Genomic DNA, 23,096 nt, shown 5'->3' on the forward strand with positions numbered 1-23,096 from the left:
GAAAAGAAAAGAGGTGGAGGAGTAAAAGGAGGGGGAGACACAGATATAGGCATGTCATGCCCTTCTAAAATCCAAAAAGTGAGAAGCCGACACGTTCAGTCCGCTCCTGCCCGTGCCACCTCCGTGTCGCCGGGTTTGTGCCAGAGCCGCGGTGAACCCTGACGGCCAGCCCACCTCTCCCAATACTGGTGCCTGTCCGCTGGTGGGTCGAGCGAGCCCCCCTGTGGTGGAGGCAGCTCTAAGCTTTTTAATTTAAATTGTCTCTCTAATTTGAATGAATACACTTTAAATCCATTTACAAGGATCTATTGGAGGGCAAGTCTCATGCCAGCAGCCGCGTAATTCCAGCTCCAGTAGTGTCCACTAAAGCTGCTGCAGTTAAAAAGCTTTTATAAGGATCGAGCTCGGCTGTCCACCGCAAGGCATCCTACTGCCAGTCCCAGCCCCTATGCCTTGGGGTGCCTCCTGATGCTCTTCACTGAGTATCCCGTGGTCCCGAAGCATTTCCTTTGAAAAAATTAAGTGTTCAAACTACAGGTGGTGTAGCTTGCTTAACAGCCGGGATAATCCGCTGACTAGCAGACACTGCTACTAGGCACAAAGTATTTCCTGGGCTAGATGCAGTTAAAAATTTGTAATTAGATACTCTCGTTGGATGCTGAGAAAGCATTCCATAGAGTCTCCTGGCACGCCATATATGATTCTCTTAAAAAGCTTGGGGTAGGGGTCTAGGGGACCCTTTTATAGCCAAAATCACGGTCCTGTATCACAATACGTCACCTAGGCTGAAGATAAATGGAACTGTAGCACCCTGAGGGCTCGGTTGCTACAGAGGTATTGCACCTCACCCAGAGGTGTGATATCTCACTCTCAGGTAAGGATGGAGTGTGGATCAGGACCCGACACCTGCATGCATTACACCACATTGCCGTGGGGCAGGGCGACCAATACGCCTCTGAGATGGGCACGACAGTCCCTGTCCCTGGCTGGTGTGGGGGGAGGGAACACTGAGGAAGGGAAACCCTGTAGTGCAGGAGCAGGGAGGAAGCAGTTCCTGGGTGCATTGAGAAGGGAGTATAAAAGGTGGGCACCATCTTAGTTCAGTGCAGAGAAGTCTGAGCAGAAGTGGCAGGGAGCAGGGGCTCTGCATGAGCTCTGCTCCGGAGGCGGGCCTAGTAACAGAGGCCCAGGCCTGGAAGAGGGAGAAGGAAGGAAGAGGAGCGGAGAAGGCTCCAGGAACGAGGAATGAAGGGATCCCAGGGGTGCGGACGGGCGAGTCGCCACCGCACGCCCGAATCCACCTGCGTGGAGGGGTCAGGCCAAAGGGGGAGACCGGTCCCCGAAACTAGTGGAGGCAGGAAACGACCCTCAGCTAGAAACCGGAGGCTGTGACATTTTATGTGGCGCAGCCCCTCGCTACACCTGCTAGGAAGGCACCACATAGGGTCAGGGAAACTGGCGCCAAGTTTACCAAGAGGAGGCCCGAGGCAGCCGGACAGAAGGGTTGGTAAGAAAGGCCAGACAAAGGACACACAAAGGGGGTCCTGTGAAGCGCTTCAAAGTTATCTGGGAGTTGTCTGAGCCCCTCACCTGGTGAGCACAGTACGACATGGGCAGCCGTTACCTGCAGACGTGGTCTGGATAATAAGAACTGTGAGTAAAGGCCCTGGACTGCATCACTGACTCCGTGTCGTTACTGCTGCTGCCCTGCACCATCACCCCCATCCTCCGCATACACTGCCCTGGGGCTATACTCCTCCCGTGGGGAGTTATGCTACGCTCTGCTGCACCCACAACACCAGCCTCAGCGGTCTGCCCTGCAGCGGCGGTTCACTCTGACCGCAATCCACAGGTGGCGTAGTCGGACATTTAAACATCAAAACCACATAAATAGTTCCGCCACTGGTTTGACCACCCTGAGCCACGGAACCGGGTCGCCGCCACGAAGACTACAACCACCAGCATCCACCAAAAAGGGTTCGGCTCCGGGTGTCCCAAGGCCCAGGGGGTGCATCAGAACATTTTCATCACCTTTCACAATCACCAATGGGACAAGGCAGGGATGTCCTCTGTCCCCTCTCTTATACATCCTAGTGACGGAGCACCTGCTCTCATCAATTCGCCATAACCCCAATATTAGGTGGATTGAGGTGGGAGGCACCGAGTACAAGTGCTCTCTATTTGCTGATGATGTCCTAGTATATATCACTCAATCACATATATCCATCCATGCTGTTATGGCTGAAATAGATCACTTTGTTACATGGTCAAATTTTAAAATCAATGCAGCAAAGTCTGAGGCCCTCGATGTCTCCCTCCCCAAATCCATATAGGATTCCATCCAGTCCAACTTTCCCTTTGCCTGGCCCTCACAGGGTATCAAATACTTAGGAATTCCTATTCATAGAGACCTCTCCCATCTATGTTATCTTAATTTTGGGCCCTTTATTGAACAACTCCATACAGACCACGGTTGGCAAGTTAGAACTGTAAGATTCACTACGTGAACCACTGGTGTTTTGTGGAAAAGCACATGTACACTGTGTTCCAAATTATTATGCAAAAAGTGTTTAGGAGTGATAAGGGAAGAATTTGTTTGTCAGTTAAACTCATTGATGGTGATATGTGTCAGGGCTCTTTATATCACTGTAAGCAATTGCAGACACCTGTGCTAATTAGTTTGGCAGGTGTGTCCAATGAAAGGCAAGACTACTTAAGAAGGCTGTCTCACATTATTAAGCAGCCTACATTTTCTGCCAAAATGGGAAAGAAAAAGGATGTGTCGGCTGCTGAGAAGCAACAAATTGTGGAGTGTTTAGGTCAAGGCATGACTACAATAAACATTGTGCGATGATCAGGATGAAGTGTCTTGGCAATCAAGAAGTATGTAGCTGATTCACAGTACACACGTGTGCGTGCTGATAAGGGCAAATTGAGGACTCTTTCCTACAGGCAATTACGTCAGGTTAAAAGAGCAGCGGCAAAAAAGCCTTGTCATAGCAGCAGACAAGTTTTTGAAGCTGCTGGTGCCTCCAACGTCCCCCGAACAACAAGATGCAGGGTCCTTCAGAGGTTTGCAGCTGTGCATACGCCATCCTGTCGACCTCCTCTATCCACTTCACACAAGCAGAAACGGCTCCAGTGGGCCAAACATTACATGAAGACTGATTTCAAAACTGTTTTGTTCACGGATGAGTGCCGTGCAGCGCTCGATGGTCCAGATGGATGGAGTGGAGGATGGCTGGTTGATGGACACCCCACGCAAACACGGATACAGCGCCAACAAGGAGGAGGTGGAGTAATGTTTTGGGCTGGAATCATGGGGAGAGAGATTGTCGGCCCCTTTAGGATCCCTGAAGGCGCTAAAGATGAACTCCATAATGTATGTGAATTTTCTCAAACAGCACTTCCTGCCATGGTTCAAGAAGAAGAACCGTGTATTTCACAGCAAGATCATTTTTTTGCATGATAATGCACCATCTCATGCTGCACATAAAACATCTGCATCTCTGGCTGATATGGGCATAAAAGGGGACAAACTTATGGTGTGACCCCCATGCTCCCCTGACCTCTACCCCATTCAGAGTGTCTATGATGGCGGGAGGCAGTTCACATCTAAGCAACAGCTCTGGGAGGGTATTCTGTCCTCATGCAAAACAATTGAAGCAGAAACCATCCAAAACCTGACAAATTCAATGGACGAGAGAGTTCAGAAGCTCCTTTCGAACAAGGGGTCCTATGTGAAAATGTAACATCACCTAGAATAAAGTTTTGAGTTGAAAACTGTTTGATTTCAGTTTCTAATAACCTGCTAATGCTTATAATTTCAAAAATGATCATTTTTTTGGTCTTTATTAAAATGAAAAGGTTGATCGAAAAGTTTGGGGGATCTAAGAGTGTGGCAACCCAGTAGTCATGATTACTTCGAATTCTGACAATATGAGGGTCATGTTGCAGGTAGTGCAGCAAGAAGGCACTTATGTGTCTTGCGCATCTCGGAGCCCCAAAATTATTTTCCGGGCTAGATGCAGCTAAAAATTATTATTAATTTTAAATCTGGTGGAGCTTAGTATAGATGGCCTAATAGGATCAGTGCTGCACACTGCTACAAAGCCCAAATTATTTTCCAGTCAAGATACAGATAAACATGATTAGTAATTTTAAATCTGGTGGAGCTTATTATAGGTGGCCTAATAGAATCAGTGCTGCACACTGCTACAAAGCCCAAATTATTTTCCAGCCAAGATACAGATAAACATGATTAGTAATTTTAAAGCTTAAAACGGTTGGTAGGGTGATTTTAACCAATCATCAAGCTTTTACTCTCCCCAGGATGACACAGGGGTAGAAAGTCGTTTCGGATCCATGATTTGTTCATCTTTATGAACGTGAGTCTGTCTACATTATCAGTGGAGAGCCGCGTGCGCTTATCTGTCAGCACACCACCAGCAGCGCTGAACACACGTTCAGACAGAACGCTGGCTGCGGGGCATGACAAGATCTCCAAGGCGTAAGTGGCTAGCTCTGGCCATTTATCCAGATTGGAAGCCCAAAAAGAGCAAGGGTCCAGTGACACAGTCATGGCTTCAATGTTTACTTGGAGATACTCCTGTACCATCGTCTCTAGGCGTTGACTATGTGTCAGACTTCTTGTCTCCTGTGGCCTTGCAAAGGATGGGCTAAAAAAGTGGTGAAATGATTCCGCAAAATTGATGTTACCAGCAGATACTGTGGTTCTGTTACGGTTTGAGTGCTGAACACTTGACGGTCCCACGGTTGGCAAGTTGGAATTGTGAGATTCACTACGTGCACCACTGGTGTTTTGTGGAAAAGCACATGTAAGATTCTGCAGCAGTCTCTGCTGATACTCCTGCATGCGTGTATCCCTTTCTATGGCAGGAATAATTTCTGGAAATTTACTTTTGTACCGGGGATCTAACAGTGTGGCAACCCAGTAGTCAGGATTATTTCTAATTCTCACAATTCGAGGGTCATGTTGCAGGTAGTGCAGCAAGAAGGCACTCATGTGTGTTGCGCATCCAGGAGCACCAAGTCCCTGTTGTGTTGGTGGTGAGGTAACAATCATGCTTCCTTCCTCTGTCCTCTCCCCCCAACCTCGCACAACAGAAATGTGATCAAGGTCTCCCTCATCTGATGAGTCTTCCATCAGTTCGTCCTACACTTCTTCCTGGGCTCCTGCACCTTCCTCACTAGTTTGGCTGCTACCATGCGCCCTGGTAAAACCATCTCCCCCACCCTCACATGCCTGCCGCCTTGGTGCTGCCGACCGTCTGGACCTTGCAGATGTTAGCCCTTCCGCATACAACTCCTCCTCCTCTACTTCCTCCACCTCCTCTTGTGCCACCACCTGACTCCGAATTCTGTTTAACATGTGCTCCAGCATGTAAATCACCGGAATAGTCATGCTGATAATGGCATCGTCAGCACTAAACATCTTCGTCGCCATTTCAAAACTGTGCAGAAGGGTGCATAGGTCCCTGATCTGAGACCACTCCTCCAGCGTGATTTGCCCCACCTCTGGATCTCGTTGGCCCAGGCTATACGTCAGAATGTATTGCACCAGGGCTTGTCGGTGCTGCCACAGTCGCTGCAACATGTGCAGAGTTGAATTCCACCGGGTAGGCACATCGCATTTTAGCCGGTGAAGTGGCAGGCCCAACGACTTCTGTAGAGATGTAAGTCGCTGAGCTGCGGGATGCGAACGGCGGAAGTGAGCACACAGCTACCGTGCCCTCTGCAGAAGGCCATCTAGTCTGGGATAGTGGGCTAAAAATTGCTGGACAACCAGGTTCAACACGTGAGCCATACAAGGCACGTGTGTGACATTGCCCCGGCGAAGGGCCGCACCCAGGTTTGCAGCATTGTCGCACACGGCCTTCCCTGGTTTCAGGTCCAGTGGAGACAACCATTCATGAAATTGGTTCTCCAGAGCTGACCACAACTCCTCAGCAGTGTGACTCACATTTCCCAGACATTTCAAAGTAAAAACCGCCTGATGACGTTAAGCCCTACTGCCAGCATAGTAAGGAGGTGTGCAGGATCCCTTCTGCGCAGTTAGAAAGCTTGTCGCATGACCAGACAGGCTTTGGGTGCAGGTGGAAGACCGAGAGGAGGTTGAGGAGGCAGAAGCAGTGGAGGAACTTTGACATAAAGAGGATTGACGCACAACTCGTGGGGACGGCAAGACTTGGACAGCAGCCCCTTGTCCTGCTGTCACCATAGTTACCCAGTGCCAAGTCAGCGACATGTAACGCCCCTGTCCATGCCTACTCGTCCAAGTGTCTGTGGTGAAATGCACCCTGTCACACACAGAGTTTCTCAAAGAAGCGGTGATGTTGTGTGCGACATGCTGGTGGAGCGCAGGCACACCTTTCTTTGAGAAGTAGTGCCGAATGGGCATCTGGTACTGGGGCACTGCGACGGACATAAGGTCTCGAAAATCCTCTGTGTCCACCAGGCGGAAAGGCAGCATTTCTGTAGCCAAGAGCTTGCAGATGGTGAAATTCAACCTCTTAGCTTTCTCATGGCTAGGAGGAAATGATCTTTTACTTGTCCACATCTGAGGGACCGAGGCCTGGCTATTGTGCTTAGACGGGGTTGATAAGGGTGTCCCCGGCAAACTGCCGGTCTGTGAGGAAGATGCAGGCGGACATGTTAGGTTGCCTTGATCCAAAGGTGGTGCTATCGATGTCGGACAGCGCTCAACACCAGCTGGTGTTACCACCTCCAAAGAAAATGATGACCTGCCAATCACGCTGGCTGTTGCGGGTAAAGAGGTGGCAGGTCTGCGCCCCAAAACAGGTGTGACTGCTGTCCCCCCAGTCACAGAGGATGAAGAGGCCGCGGATGCACAAGATATGGCAGACGGTGGTTGGCCCGGCCGGCTAGGCCGCATTGTAGCACACTGAGCTTCCCACTGCAACTTATGCTTCATGTCCATGTGCCGGTTCATGCATGAAGTACTCAAACTATGTATTTTTTGGCCTCTACTTAGCTTTTGCTGACAAATATTACAGATAACACGAGTTGGGTCATCTTTATCGATCTGAAAAAATGCCCAGGCTATGCAAGGCTTAGCACCCATGCGACCTGAAGAGCCACCACGACTTGTGGTGAGAGGCAGAGTTGTGTTTGAGGATGCAGTTGTTGACGTGCTTCCAGTACTACGTCTCTGTCCAGGAAGGCGCAACCTGACCTCGTCGTCACTAGCATCTTCCTCCACCTCCTCTGCTGACCTCATCTCTTGGCTGACTGTGGGTTGACAGGAAGTGGGATCTCCAACCTCATCATCATCACCCTGTGCGTTATCACACCCGTCGTCCTCAGAGCCAACCTGTTCCTGCCCTGATAAAAAACTAAAGTTGTCGCTCCAATCAGGTATTTGAGTCTCATCATCGTCTTCCTCATTGTCTCCACCAACAGGAGTTACAGTTTGGGAATGAGGGTCTACATTATGGTCAGAACCTTCTGCGTCTGGTCCTGGATCCGACTCATAAAGATTCTGGGCATCAGTGCAGATCATTTCCTCGTCTGGATTCACAGAAGCGCTGGAGTCGACCTCTGATTCCCAGGCTATAGTATGAGTAAACAGCTCTGCAGACTCAACCATCTGTTCTACCTCATACTCAGACGGGCAGCTGGAGATTTGGGAGCTGTGAGGAAGCAAGTGCGATTGGGGTGACACCTTTGAGGACTGGAGTATTTGTGATGTTGAAGTTGATGTGGAGGAGAGCCCACTTAAAGGAGCACTTGATATCCGTTGAAGCACCTGCTGTTTTTGTGCCTCATCTGGAATTTGTAGCGATTGGCGTGGCCGTAAGAAAGGGATCTTATCACATTGTCCGCTAAAAGAAGTAGACATTTTAGTTTGGCTGGAAGATGGTCTTTCTTCTGCAGATGTTACTGTTGCTTTAACACCTACCCCACGGACACAACCTTTTTTCCCCTTCCCAACACGCCTATTCCCCTTTCCACCAGCAGCAGGCCTTTTTCCACTCATTTTGGTGGTTAACTAATTCACAACTCTGGAGTTGTTTGCACAAAAAAACAATGGATGGGAACCGAGCAGAGCTGAGTGGCCAAACTGTGGTATTAGGCCAAAACTATTGGCTGGGTTAGATGCAGAAAAAAATTATATTCAATTTGCAACCTGATGGAGGTCAGTATAGATGGACTAATAGAACAAGTCCCACACACAGCTAGAAGCCCAAATATTTTTTCAGAGGTAGATGCAGAAAAAAATTGTATTCAGTTTGCAACCTGATGAAGGTCAGTATAGATGGACTAATAGAACAAGTCCTACACACAGCTAGAAGCCCAAATATTTTTTCAGAGGTAGATGCGGAAAAAAATATATTCAGTTTGCAACCTGATGGAGGTCAGTATAGATGGACTAATAGAGAAAGTCCCACACACTGCTAGAAAGCCAAATATTTTTTCAGAGCTAGATGCAGACAAAAAATTATTTTTAATTTGCAACCTGATGGAGGTCAGTATAGATGGACTAAGAGAGAAAGTCCCACACACTGCTAGAAGGCCAAATATTTTTTCAGAGCTAGATGCAGATATAAATTATTTTTAATTTGCAACCTGATGGAGGTCAGTATAGATGGACTAATAGAGAAAGTCCCACACACTGCTAGAAGGCCAAATATTTTTTCAGAGCTAGATGCAGAAAAAAATTATATTCAGTTTGCAACCTGATGGAGGTCAGTATAGATGGACTAATAGAACAAGTCCCACACACAGCTAGAAGGCCAAATATTTTTTCAGAGGTAGATGCAGATAAAAATTATTTTTAATTTGCAGCCTGATGGAGGTCAGTATAGATGGACTAATAGAGAAAGTCCCACACACTGCTAGAAGGCCAAATATTTTTTCAGAGCTAGATGCAGACAAAAAATTATTTTGAATTTGCAACCTGATGGAGGTCAGTATAGATGGACTAATAGAGAAAGTCCCACACACTGCTAGAAGGCCAAATATTTTTTCAGAGCTAGATGCAGACAAAAAATTATTTTTAATTTGCAACCTGATGGAGGTCAGTATAGATGGACTAATAGAGAAAGTCCCACACACTGCTAGAAGGCCAAATATTTTTTCAGAGCTAGATGCAGATAAAAATTATTTTTAATTTGCAACCTGATGGAGGTCAGTATAGATGGACTAATAGAGAAAGTCCCACACACTGCTAGAAGGCCAAATATTTTCTCAGAGCTATATGCAGAAAAAAATTATATTCAGTTTGCAACCTGATGGAGGTCAGTATAGATTGACTAATAGAACAAGTCCCACACACAGCTAGAAGCCCAAATATTTTTTCAGAGGTAGATGCAGAAAAAAATTATATTCAGTTTGCAACCTGATGGAGGTCTGTATAGATGGATTAATAGAACAAGTCCAACACAAAGCTAGAAGCCCAAATATTTTTTCAGAGGTAGATGCAGAAAAAAATTATATTCAGTTTGCTACCTGATGGAGGTCTGTATAGATGGATTAATAGAACAAGTCCCACACACAGCTAGAAGCCCAATATTTTTTCAGAGGTAGATGCAGAAAAAAAATATATTCAGTTTGCAACCTGATGGAGGTCAGTATAGATGGACTAATAGAGAAAGTCCCACACACTGCTAGAAGGTAAAATATTTTTTCAGAGCTAGATGCAGACAAAAAATTATTTTTAATTTGCAACCCGATGGAGGTCAGTATAGATGGACTAATAGAGAAAGTCCCACACACTGCTAGAAGACCAAATATTTTTTCAGAGCTAGATGCAGATATAAATTATTTTTAATTTGCAACCTGATGGAGGTCAGTATAGATGGACTAATAGAGAAAGTCCCACACACTGCTAGAAGGCCAAATATTTTTTCAGAGCTAGATGCAGACAAAAAATTATTTTTAATTTGCAACCTGATGGAGGTCAGTATAGATGGACTAATAGAGAAAGTCCCACACACAGCTAGAAGGCCAAATATTTTTTCAGAGCTAGATGCAGATAAAAATTATTTTTAATTTGCAACCTGATGGAGGTCAGTAGAGATGGACTAATAGAGAAAGTCCCACACACTGCTAGAAGGCCAAATATTTTTTTAGAGCTAGATGCAGAAAAAAATTATATTCAGTTTGCAACCTGATGGAGGTCAGTATAAATGGACTAATAGAACAAGTCCCACACACAGCTAGAAGCTCAAATATTTTTTCAGAGGTAGATGCAGATAAAAATTATTTTTAATTTGCAACCTGATGGAGGTCAGTATAGATGGACTAATAGAGAAAGTCCCACACACTGCTAGAAGGCCAAATATTTTTTCAGAACTAGATGCAGAAAAAAATTATATTCAGTTTGCAACCTGATGGAGGTCAGTATAGATGGACTAATAGAACAAGTCCCACACACAGCTAGAAGCCCAAATATTTTTTCAGAGGTAGATGCAGATAAAAATTATTTTTAATTTGCAACCTGATGGAGGTCAGTATAGATGGACTAATAGAGAAAGTCCCACATACTGCTAGAAGGCCAAATATTTTTTCAGAGCTAGATGCAGAAAAAAATTATATTCAATTTGCAACCTGATGGAGGTCAGTATAGATGGACTAATAGAATGATGCTATGCCCAAAAGATTTTACTTCACTAGGTGCAGTAAAAAAAATTGGTATTCTATACACAGGTGGTATATCTTGCAACACAGATAGGCTACTCCACTGACTAACACACTCTGCAATAGGCCAAAAAGGATTAGCTTTGCTAGATTCAGCCAAATGCTGTGAAAAAAACTTGCACAGCACTGGCACAGACTTGCCTGGCAAAAACTGATAGGAACTGATGTAACCTAGTCCTGAAAAGGACTGCAATTACAATTAGTCTTTACTCCCACAATCTATCTATTTAAGAGCACAGACCTCCCTGATAAAAGTCGTAGGAAATGCTGTAACCTAGTCCTTAAAAGGACTGCAATCACAACTATTCCCTACTCCCAAGCTATCTGTAGATTTGTGCGAAAATTGGCTTGAAATTAACAAGGTATAGCGCACACAGCAACAGCGGTGCCGTCTAACACGCAGCTGCAGCAGTGAGAAAATGGTGGCGACGGGGAAAATGGCTTGGTCTTATAGGGCAAGGACATGTGACATACACTGCCAATGACACATGCCCTTGCTTGTGTGAAAAAAAGCACTTCGCTCCGTGTGTGCGCTGCTGATAGGCTGACAGATTGCACCTCCCCACTGTAAATGCGGGAAAGAGAAAAAAAAATGGAGATCTTCATTGTTCCTGCAGAGATCCATCCCCTGCCCCTCCCCCCACCCCGCTGTACACTCAAACTGCGTATTAACATTAATTTTCATCATTACTGAGAAAAAATCCAGTTATGATTTTGGTGCACGAACAGTTATCGAACATAACCTCGAACAGCCGAATTTTTCTCAAATCGTTCGTGTTCGCCGAACGGCTCGAACACCGCCCAAAACAGCTCGAATTTGAGATTGGCGAACAGTTCGAGTAGAACAACGCTCATCTCTACTCATCACTTCCAGACGTCTACATTCTGTTGTAAAAAGAAAAGGGGGTGCTACACAATGGTAGACATGGCCCTGTCCCAACTGTTTGGAAATGAAATGTCTAATATTGAACTTCGGATGTATTTTATGTTCTTCTGTGAATAAAATATATCTATAAGAGATTTCCAAACATTCCAATATTGTTTTCTATACATTTTACACAAATATCCCAACTTTTTGGGAATTGGAGTTATACATACTGTATATACAGAAATATCCACACACAACCCTAATAATATTAATATTACTGTTATTGTTGTTATTATTATTATTATAGCAAAATCAAGATAATAAACCCAACAGAATTGAAACTGAATTAACATAACCTGAAACATTTCATAGTGACTATGACATATGGCATTATCTATATAATTTATGGCTCCTCAAGGTCTTCTTCATCACTGATTGCATTCTATTAATATGTTAAATACTTCAGCCTTGACAAAGCCCGTATGCTGTGCATAAAATGTAAACAGGTATTAAGATGCAAAAATAAAAAATAACTTAGTCTATGGTCTTTGTATTCTCTCTACAAATATGGACCTAACAATATATAGAAAATGTGCTTATAAATACTGGAAATTGAAGTGGTCACTGGAACATTAAAAAATTAGTTCAGTAGAAAATAATTCAGAAAAAAAGATTTATCAAATAGATCCCCTTGAGTGCTTATATCTACTCCCACTTTCCCCGTCCCCCAACAGCGCTTTACACAGCACCTCTACTTTTTCTAGCTGGGTATATGCACTAATCTTCAGAAAGTCAGTGTATGGATAGATAATAACAGTTATAGGAGTATCACCCAGGATAGGTAATAACTGCTAGATCTGTTGAGGGTCCAACAGCTGGAACGTGCTCCAATCACCAGATCCGTTGTCACTTGTTTGACTAGGTGGTCCTATGTGTGCTCTGCCGCTTTATTTAAAGTTTATAACAGGAAAGACCTATTTCCATCAGTCCCATAGACTTTGAATATAGCGGCAGCCCACATGTGTGACCACTGCATCATCTTGTAGACTGTAAGGGCAGGGGCCTCTCCTTTCTGTACCAGTCTGTCATTGTTAGTTTGTTCACCGTCAGTGATATCTGTATTTGGTATGTAACCCCTTCTCATTTACAGCACCATGGAATCAATGGTGTTCTAAAAATAAATAATAATAATTTAAATGGGGGTCTCTGATCCCCAATTTTATGATCTAGCAATTATTCTATACATACATGTCAGAACCACAATAGTTATGGTAGACATTTGCATTGTATAATTTGGTGGGATTGACCACCGTGTATATGGTGACAACTGCACTATGTCAATCAATGGAAATAAGGATTGGGGATGTTGGATCCATTCTTTCTCTGGGATATAAGCAGCTCTCATAGGTATATGGCCGCAGCTTCTTCCAGTTTCCCTATTTAAAGCACCACTCCAGCGATCCGGCAGGTCACAAACTGATGGAGACCGACCGAAGCTGCATGGATAAAAGATGAAGACAGCGGCTGGTAAGTATGAGACTAAGGGCAAGGACCTTAGAGTAGAAGCACCACTCCAGCGCTGCAATAATAAAAACAGCTGGAGTGGTGCTTTAAAATATCTGTGCATGCTTTGTCAATCTAATTCAAATTTATGGGGACCTTGGTAGAGAAAGCTGTGTAATGTGTATGGGGGGGGGGATAGAACTGAATTACAAACTATAAAAGGCTATAGAAACACTATTTCGAGGAAGATTATCAGGTTACAGCTATGAACATACCGAGACATTTGAGTCTCCAGCTGGGAAATCTGATATATTGTGAGAACAGAATGGCTATGTACAGAGTAATCATATAGCTTATACATGCCGTAAGGTGCACCCACAGGTGAAAAAAGCCTCTCTCTGCAGGTGCCGGCAATTAGTTAACAGGTGAATGAATGTTGTTCTCATAAAATTAGAACTATTGCTAATATAAAAGATTATTATCTTCATATATGGGTATTATTGGATAGTGCTTGCAAAAACAAACTTTTGCAGTTTTCTTTTAATTACAATTTTTAGCTATTCTTGAGATATCAACACTTTCTTTTGTTTACAGGTTGTTGACTTGGTGACTGACCACCACTGCTTTCTAGCACCTGCAGAACATGCAGAGTGCTTACAAGCTCTTTTCTACAGAGTTTGTAAGCACTGCTTTGAAGTTGGCCGGGGATCGCTTAAGTGCGCCTTTACCTCCTAATCTCAGACAGCTTCGTGACAGTGCAAACAAGCTAGACAGCAGCAGTGGTCGGTCTCCTAGGCAATAAGCTGTGAGGAAAAGAACAGAAAATTGTTAATATCTCAAAAATGGCTAAAAAAATTTAATAAACAGTAAATATCCTAAGAATAAATAGTATCTAATGAGGATGGGAATAATCCTTTAACATTTATAAGGGCACATTTTGGGCATTAAAATATTTGTTATATAGAGGTCTGTGCACATGTTGCGTTTTTGGCACGTTTTGTAACAAAATCTGAAAGATTTCCTGGTACCAGGAAATTGAATGAGATTCCTGAGGTCTCATTCACACATTGCTTATTTTTTCCTTGCAGATTTAAATATGCAGCATGTCAATTCTTTCATCATTTTTGCTGCAGATTTCACTCATACTAATGAGTAGGGAAAAATCAGCACCAAAAACTAAAGTAAAGACGCAACAAAAATGCAAGTATTTTACACAGTTTTTTTACTACCAAGAGATGAAGAAATGGTGCAGACATTTGCACAACAAATTGATACAGGAAAAATATATATTCTTGTACCGTGTTAGCCAGTAGATAGAAAAATATTAAGATATGATAGTCCTCAGTGGTTGATACCTTTTAATGGCTAACTGAAAAGATGGTAACAAATTGCAAGCTTTCAAGACTACTCAGGCCTCTTCATCAGGCAGAGAATAACACAAAATCTGAAGAGTCACATATTTATACACAACAGGACACAGGAATAATGCAATAGATAAGGTTTTGAGGTCTGGTACAGGGTACTGATGCCCCCACAGGTCTGAGGAGCTCATTCCTTAGTCATTCTACATTATCTAAGGAATGAGCTCTTCCCACCTGTGGGGGCATCAGTACCCTGTACCAGACCTCAATCACAGGACAATAAAACTTTCACACTCCTTATCTATAAACTGCTCAAATATTTAGGCTACAACTCTTTCTCCCCCCTCCCATACTTATAGTTCTGCTTCCGTACTTGTCTCATCTATTGCATTATTCCTGTCTCCTGTTGTGTATAAATATGTGACTCTTAAGATTTTGTGGTATACTAGCCTGATGAAGAGACCTGAAGAGTCTTGAAAGCTTGCTATGTTTACCATCTTTTCAGTTAGCCATTAAAAGGTATCAACCACTGAGGACTCTTATACAGAATATTATTAGCGGTCATATGATGATGAAAAGATCAACTACATCTGCATTACGTTAATGCAACATCTATTCAGGAGATATAAGTCCCTTGTGCACTCTGGGTAATAGTGCCCACATGAGCTACAAGTGCCAACGCCAGCAGATGACACTGCCAGATCTCCATACTCATATGCCCCCACATTTCACAAGGTATAGATTGCCCCCAGTGCCCAGTGTTAGACAGAGGGTTGGTGGAAGAGTCCATTGGGAAGGTGCAGGCAGCAGGAGGGGCAGGCAGCAGGAGAGGCAGGCAGCAGGTTGGGCAGGCAGCAGGAGAGGCAGGCAGCAGGTTGGGCAGGCAGCAGGAGAGGCAGGCAGCAGGAGGGGCAGGCAGCAGGAGAGGCAGGCAGCGGGAGAGGCAGGCAGCGGGCGAGGCAGGCAGCAGGAGAGGCAGGCAGCAGGAGGGGCAGGCAGCGTGCGAGGCAGGCGGCAGGTGAGGCAGGCGGCAGGAGGGGCAGGCAGCAGGAGGGGCAGGCAGCAGGAGGGGCAGGCAGCGGACGAGGCAGGTGGCAGGTGAGGCAGTCGGCAGGAGGGGCAGGCAGCAGGAGAGGCAGGCAGCAGGAGGGGCAGGCAGCAGGAGAGACAGGCAGCAGGAGGGGCAGGCAGCAGGAGAGGCAGGCAGCAGGAGGGGCAGGCAGCGGGTGAGGCAGGTGGCAGGTGAGGCAGGCGGCAGGAGGGGCAGGCAGCAGGAGGGGCAGGCAGCAGGAGAGGCAGGCATCAGGAGGGGCAGGCGGCAGGAGCGGCAGGCGAGGCAGGTGGCAGGTGAGGCAGGTGGCAGGAGGGGCAGGCAGCAGGAGAGGCAGGCAGCAGGAGGGGCAGGCAGCAGGAGAGGCAGGCGGGGACCCAAGTTTAGCATGGTGTAACAACTCTCTTCACTTCAATACCTAGTTCTAGACCTTTAGGGTTTATATAGACCTTATCTAACAAAAAAAAAGACAATAATTGTACTTAAGTAGACTATGAAATACTTGTTCCTATTCCGGTCACAGACCACATCTGCAATTTTCAGGATCATTTTAGTAACATAGATCATTATTATTTACCATGAAAAATGCTGATGTTTTTAGACAGGAGCAATAAGGATTCATTCAGTATTGTAGGAATAGAGCTGCTTTGTAGCAGAGGCTGGCAGATGCCATAGGATGGTATTATGCCCCACTCACTGACTGTTGGCACTTCTCCTGGTATCAGCTGGACTGGCACATGGACACTGGCATCAGACTCAATAGAAGCATGGGTTCATGAAAGAGACCAGGCTGAGGTTCACATCTGCTCCCTTTACCTCTAGTCTGAAGGTGCCGGCTCCTGTTGCAGCAGCGAAGTTCTTTATCGTATGAAGTTGTCATTAGTCTGATCCGTATTACATCCGAGCGATCTTGTCGTTGGTAGATCGGTAGCTAATCCAAAGCACAAGAAAGCTCAACGTTGTAGCAGAAATCCATATAATCCGCAATATGCCGGCTGCCCTGCCGATAAACTTTCCTCTTTTGTCCTACTAACTAGAGGAACAAGCTCAGCAAGTGAGAGGAGTAATGAAAGCACTCCCTGATCCACCAGGATAAACAGCAATTACTGCCCAGCCTGTCAGTGCACAGCAAAGGTGGGAGCCCCCGACCACCCCCAGCTGATCGGCCACAATGAGGAGCAGCGCGCAGAGTATTGTGTCTTCTCCAGCCTCAGTAATGCTCTGTGCGGTCTGCGCTGCCTGTGCCGGCAGCTAGTGCATGACCACAGGCAGCAGCGCCACCTGCTGGCCAGATGTGAGAACCCAGTGAGATGATACAGAACAATCTTTAGCTGTGGGGTGCAATAAATAATGTGTAAATAATGTGACGTTACATCGAAAGATCAATAACACAATGTAAGGAAAAACATGAAGCAAAATGATAAATATAAATTCATAAGACATGTTTGACAGCTGTGAATATGATGTAACAGCAGAGATAAAAGTCAAGAAAAGTCTATAGGTGAAAGATTGCTGCAATATATAGAAAAATAACAGGAGGCAGAGAGAACCCAAATATATCATAAACATATGAATAAACATGAACGCTCTAAAATAGCATTGAAATACATATATAATGCTCAAGACTGATCTGCCATATTGGGAGGTAATATGTATCTTAGGGGTAGAGATGTTGAATAGGTGGTTCATCATGGAAGCCGGATCTCAGTCCTGGTTGGGATAGGTGTACTGAAAAAGGAATATAAAGCCACGGTCACACCTTCAGTATTTGTTCAGTATTTTACATCAGTATTTGTAAGCCAAAACCAGGTGAGGAACAATCAAAGGAAAAGTATAATAGAAACTTGTCACCACTTCTGTATGTATCACCCACTCCTGGTTTTGGCTTACAAATACTGATGTAATACTGACCAAATACTGAATGTGTGAACGTGGCCTAAGAGGAGCGCTAGGATAAGGCTGTAATGACCGCACTCTCAGTATTGTGATTGACACAAGATGGGACATGTGCATAGTAATGTTGTTTTGTCATTGCTTTGCATTATGTGTTCATTTTACAGGGTGCTTTTGTGGCTCTTTTTCAGGTGGATTCTGTCCTGTGCACACACCTTTAGTATATGTTCACACATTGCAATTTTGCAGCATTTTTTTATGCATCTTTTTATGCAAATTAAAAGCTGCTTTTTATAATACCAGCAAAACCTAGGAGATTTCAGAAATCTCATGCACACAATTGCTTTTTTTGCCTGTCTGAATTTGAAAACTGCTGCTTTTTTGAAAACTGCACCATGTGAATTCTTTCAGCATTTTTGCAGCGTTTTTTCAGCATAAAAAGCTATGGTAAATTGCGAAAGCACAAAAAAAAAACACAACCATGCATTTTTGCTGAATGAAACTAACTTTTTAAAGCATGTACTGTAGCCAAATGACACATATAATCTGCAACAGAAACGCAACAAAAATGACATAAAAACACAGCAAGAAAAAAAAACAGCAAAAATACAGCAAAAACAGCTTTTTGTAAGCAGCTTTTTTACTACCAAGAGAGCACGGTTTTGGCTGCAGAAAAAAAAACACAGCAAAAAAGCAACATGTGAACATAGCCTAAGGTTGGTTTTGCACATAGAGTTTTTTGGTAAAATGCCAATGCAGTTTTTTATCCATTTTTTAGCCAAAGCCAGGAGAGGATCCAGCAGGAAAGAGAAGTAAAAGTTCCTCCTTTACACTTCTCCATTGTTATTGAATCCACTTCTAGCTATGACTCAAAAAGCTGTATTGAAAACTGCACAGAAGTTTTCCCAAAAAGGTGAGTAAAATCACTCTGTTCACATACTGCATTTTTTTCAGTATGGAAACACAGATTATGGTCCCAATTCATTAAAGAAGTTGTCCATTACTTTATATCCACCCCCCATGTATCCCCCCGGGTCCCCTAAGACTTTTTGTAAATACCTTACATTGCTGATAATGCCTGTGAATGGTGCTATCGTTGGCCGCTCACAGGCAGCACGTGACCCCGCGCTGATGTGGCACTCTGCTACCACAGGTACCACAGGACCCAAAAGGGTGCATGGACGGACTTCTCCACAGGAGGCCCTCACTACAAACAGACACCTCCACCCTTCCACCTCATACCACCAGAGGGAGCCCTGTTAGGGATATATATATACTGGAGGGTGGAGTTAGATAGTCAGTGTGTGCTGGCACAGAGATCAGTGAAGAAGCAGCATGTGAGCTGCTGTGCTGAGGGCCAGCCAGGGCCTAAAGCACATGCTGAAGCCCTGGGGGCCTAGAGCGGGGCCGGAGGCAAGAAGAAGAGTGAGAGGAGTTAAGGGGGCAGAGGAGCATCTGAAGCTCACCCCAAGACACAAGCTGGACACCGGGTCCGCGCCTAAAGGGTCCTCTATGCCCAGTAGGAATAACCGGTATACCAGGAGGATTCTAAACCCCTGGTCAACCTGAAGCTACAATCATTTAAAGAACTAGGAACCACGAAGGCCCCAGCGTCCAGGGATAGTGGTAGCCAGAAGAAAGTTCTTACCACCAAGCATACAGGTTAGGAGACTGAAAGAGTACAGAAGCTAGGCCTAGTTCCAGGCTGGCCAGAAGCTTAGAGAGAGGAAGACACGGACCAGGAGGCCTACAACCCGCTCACGGGGGAGAGTTCTGAAGTGCACCCTTCCTATTAAGTACCCTGGACCCTAACTGCCATTACACCAGTAAAGGTACAGAAGCAAATTCCCTGTGTTCGTGTCCGTCATTCCCGCTGACCCGACCGGGTCACCTCTCACCTGCAGCCCTTTCATCAACCCTGCCCCGAGGGGCCCGCTCCGCCTGTGGGGAGCAGAAACATCCCAGCTGCCATCCCATCACCCCCGGAGGTCTGCAGCAGCGCCGGTACTCATTACCGGGAGCCACAGGTGGCGTCACGAGACAAAAACTGTTAACAAAACCCCCTTTTAAAGAGAGACCCCAGAGGACGGGCCCGGGAGCCGACTACCGTGACATCCTACAAAGAAGGTAAAGGCCCGGGTACCGAGTCTCCCCCCATATTCCCCCTGGGCGAGTCACTGACATCACGACAAGTGAAGCGTGACTCAGCGCTGGGGTCCCCGCGGTGGCTGCTGGGTATTCGGCGGGGTTACCCCCCGCATCACACCCAGCATTCACCGTGCGCTTTCCCAATGAATGGGGAGAGGCAGAGCGCACGGTGGATGCCGGGTGTGACGCGGGGGTAACCCCGCCCACAGCCTGGCATCCATCTGGAACGCGGAAGACAAAGACCCCCGGCTGCTGCCAGCACTTGTCGTGACATCAGCGGATGTCAGAGCCGGCTGCAGCCGGGGATCACGTGATGCCTGTGAGCGGCCAGTGATAGCGCCGCTCACAGGCAGTATCTGTAACATAAGGTAATCACTAAAATCCTTAGGGGCCCCGGGGGGATACATTGGAGAGGTAATATAAAGTACTGGACAACCCCTTTAAGACTTGCATTGTTCACACCAATCTTAATGAGCAGCGCCGAACCTATTAAACATTAAGAGATGCACGCCACTTAAGTATGTTTGCGCATCATGTTACTGTCATGCGCCTCCCAGAGATGGAACTAAGATGGCGTACATTTTCATGAATAGGAGGAAGGTGTAGCCTGTTCCACCTTTGTTCTGTCCGTATTGGCAAAGTTGGTTTTGGCATAAAAATGCCAAAAGTCACAACATTTTTGCACAACTTCTGTGCAACTTGTTAAGGTGTTTGTTTTCAAGAATTCCGATGTAAATGCTTTGATTTATTAGTCCCTTAAGTGCTTTTTGCTGCTTTTTTTGTGTTGTTTTAGTACTTAGGGTCTTTGATCAATATGGAAGGACGCAGTAATAGCGCTGAAAGAATTGTTAAGATGCAATTTTCCAAAAAATGCACAGAAGGTGAAAAAAAAACAAGAAAAAAGTGCAATAGATTTAAAGGGAATCTGTCAGTAGGATCAAACCTCCTAAGCCGTCTATATGGGCATGTAGATCATAGGAAGCTTAATAAAGTGATACCTTCATATCTGATGAGGCAGATTCACATGTAGATCAGTGTCTGGCCCATAGATCTTGTCATGGTAGCCCTTCCAAGAAGAGCTAATTTGGATGGAGATAACAAATTATCTCTAAATCTGTCTGCCATTTTTGGTTCAAATTAGATAAATAGAATCAATACGATGCATCGGAGAAAAGAAAAATAACACACAGCCAGTGTCTGAGTGTACAATTCTTGTCTGAGTCTCAGAAGCCCAGTCACATATATTTATTACAACAACACAGACAGAAAAGGGGAATGTATTTACAGGCTTTACATTACCTAACGCTGCAGATATTTTAATTGGGGAAAGAAAGCATTTTAATTGGAAATAACAAAATCGCAAATTATGGAAACATCTACAGATGTCCTTGAAACTAAAACTAGCTCTGTCTAATTAACTATACTTCAAAAAAAGAGGAAAGTGTAACAGAAACACAGCTCTACACCCTGTGTTATCGCTTTTATGAATAACACTTATAAAGCTAATATTCAATTATCAAATACTTAGGTAGATTTAATTGTCTAAAATAATAAAGCAAAGTATAAATATTTACTACAACAATTTTAATAGCTCATTTACATATAATAAAAACATGGAGTTCTCTGCAATAAGACATCAGATTGGAGATATCAAGGTAACACTTTATTCAGCTTTCTATCACTTACATGCCTATATAGACGGCTTAGGAGTGTTGATCCTACTGACCGATTCCCTTTACGAAATCTCATTCATATTGCTGCTACTGTAAAACAATATAGTCCCAATTCATTATTTTCACCTTTTTAAGTCACTTTTCTTTTTTGTATTGTTTTATTTCTTACTGTTTTTAGCCAAATTCCCACAATAGCGCACGAAAGTTCATGAATTTTGAGAAACGTCAAAAATGGTCTTAGACTCTTTATTTTTAACCTTTTTTGTGATGTTTTAACACAAAAAGTCTCACAATTCACAAAATGTCACAAAAATTGCACAAACATTGCTGGCGTAGGATAAAGTGAACCTGTCACGTTTTTTCGTATATGCACAAATACCACCACCTTCATCAGCGCCTGTGCTGCATTCCACAAAGTGGTATATTATCCCCTGACTCCCCCTGTATACCACCCAAAAAATTGCTCCCGCACTGTATGCAAATCCGGACTTTCCGGTCTGATGGGCGTCAGTGCCGCGGTGTCTGTCCCTCCTCTCCACTGGGTCATCGCTCGCGCACAGCAAAAAACATAACTGCGCACCTCTTGGAAAAAAAAAAAATATATATATACAGTATATGTATATAAAAATGCAGTAAATATATATATATATTTTTCCAAGAGCTGATAGCTTATGTAGTTTATGTTTAGATCTTTGGGGCCCAATAAAAGAACTGTAGCAGAGTCCTCACTCCGCCAAGTGGCACATCTTACATTGGTTTGAATTGAATAGAATTAGCTGACTAGCTTGTTATAATAATAATAATTTTCTGCTGTCACACCCAGGCCTTGGTCCCTGACAGGGTCCAAAGGTCCCAATGTTACATAAGATCCTTCAAAAGATCTATACATTTCTGTGGGTCTAAAGGGGTACATACACATTATATAAAACTGCCAATTTTGTTTTTATCTATCAACACTCTAATGTGCCTCTTTTTCAACTGAAGATGTAGAGGAAAATAAGTAGTGGACATGTAAATTATAAAATACCTAATGATAATAATCTTTATTTTTTATATAGCGCTAACATATTCCACAGCGCTTTACATACATTGTCATCGCTGTCCCCATCGGGGCTCACAATCTAGATTCCCTATCAGTATGTCTTTGGAGTGTGGGAGGAAACCCACGCAAACATGGGGAGCGCATACAAACTCCTTGCAGATGTTGTCCTTGGTGGGATTTGAACCCAGGACCCCAGCGCTGCAAGGCTGTAGTGCTAACCACTGCACCACCGTTCCTTATCCTTTCCATCAGAAGTACACATTGCAGATCTCTGCTGCTGTCTTATTTCTATTTTGATGTATAGATTTTTTTTAGCTATTTATTTTTTTATTTTACTCACTTATATAGCGCCATTAATTCCACAGCACTTTACAGATATCATCACCACTGTCCCCATAGGGGCTCACAATCTAGATTCCCTATCAGTATGTCTTTGGAGTGTGGGAAGAAACAGGAGAACCCAGAGGAAACCCACGCAAACACGGGAAGAACATACAAACTCCTTGTAGATGTTATCCATGGTTAGGTTTGAACCCAGGACCCCAGCACTGCAAGGCTGCAGTGCTAACTACAGATGAGCGGTGTTCGACTTGAACTGTTCGCCAATCTCAAATTCGAGCTGTTTTGGGCGGTGTTCGAGCCGTTCGGCGAACACTAACAATTTGAAATAAATTCAGCTGTTCGAGGTTATGTTCGATAACTGTTCGTGCACCTAAATCATAACTGGATATTTTCCCAGTAATGCTGAAAATTAATGTTAATACGCAGTTTGAGTGTACAGCGGGGCAGGGGATGGATCTCTGCAGGAATAATGAAGATCTCCATTTTTTTTTCTCTTTCCCGCATTTACAGTGGGGAGGTGCAATCTGTCAGC

General features: G+C 44.5%; 1 protein-coding gene across 6 annotated transcripts in view; it reads right to left on the reverse strand.

Moving 5' to 3' along the window:
• Nucleotides 1–16,711, reverse strand: part of CSGALNACT1 (chondroitin sulfate N-acetylgalactosaminyltransferase 1) — a 420,793-nt gene extending 404,082 nt beyond the window's left edge. For 5 of the 6 annotated variants that reach the window (XM_073636981.1, XM_073636978.1, XM_073636980.1 and 2 more), the window contains exon 1: nucleotides 16,283–16,711. The gene's annotated coding sequence lies outside the window, so the exon portion shown is untranslated. Of the gene's footprint in view, nucleotides 1–16,043; nucleotides 16,236–16,282 lie in introns of those variants that run through there. The other variant, XM_073636982.1, reaches the window with a different exon arrangement.
• Nucleotides 16,712–23,096: the final 6,385 nt, after the last annotated feature.

The sequence above is a fragment of the Phyllobates terribilis genome, unplaced genomic scaffold, assembly GCF_046119375.1.
Source record: "Phyllobates terribilis strain yellow unplaced genomic scaffold, ASM4611937v1 Scaffold_1__5_contigs__length_1240528914, whole genome shotgun sequence".
Classification (NCBI taxonomy): Eukaryota; Metazoa; Chordata; class Amphibia; order Anura; family Dendrobatidae; genus Phyllobates; species Phyllobates terribilis.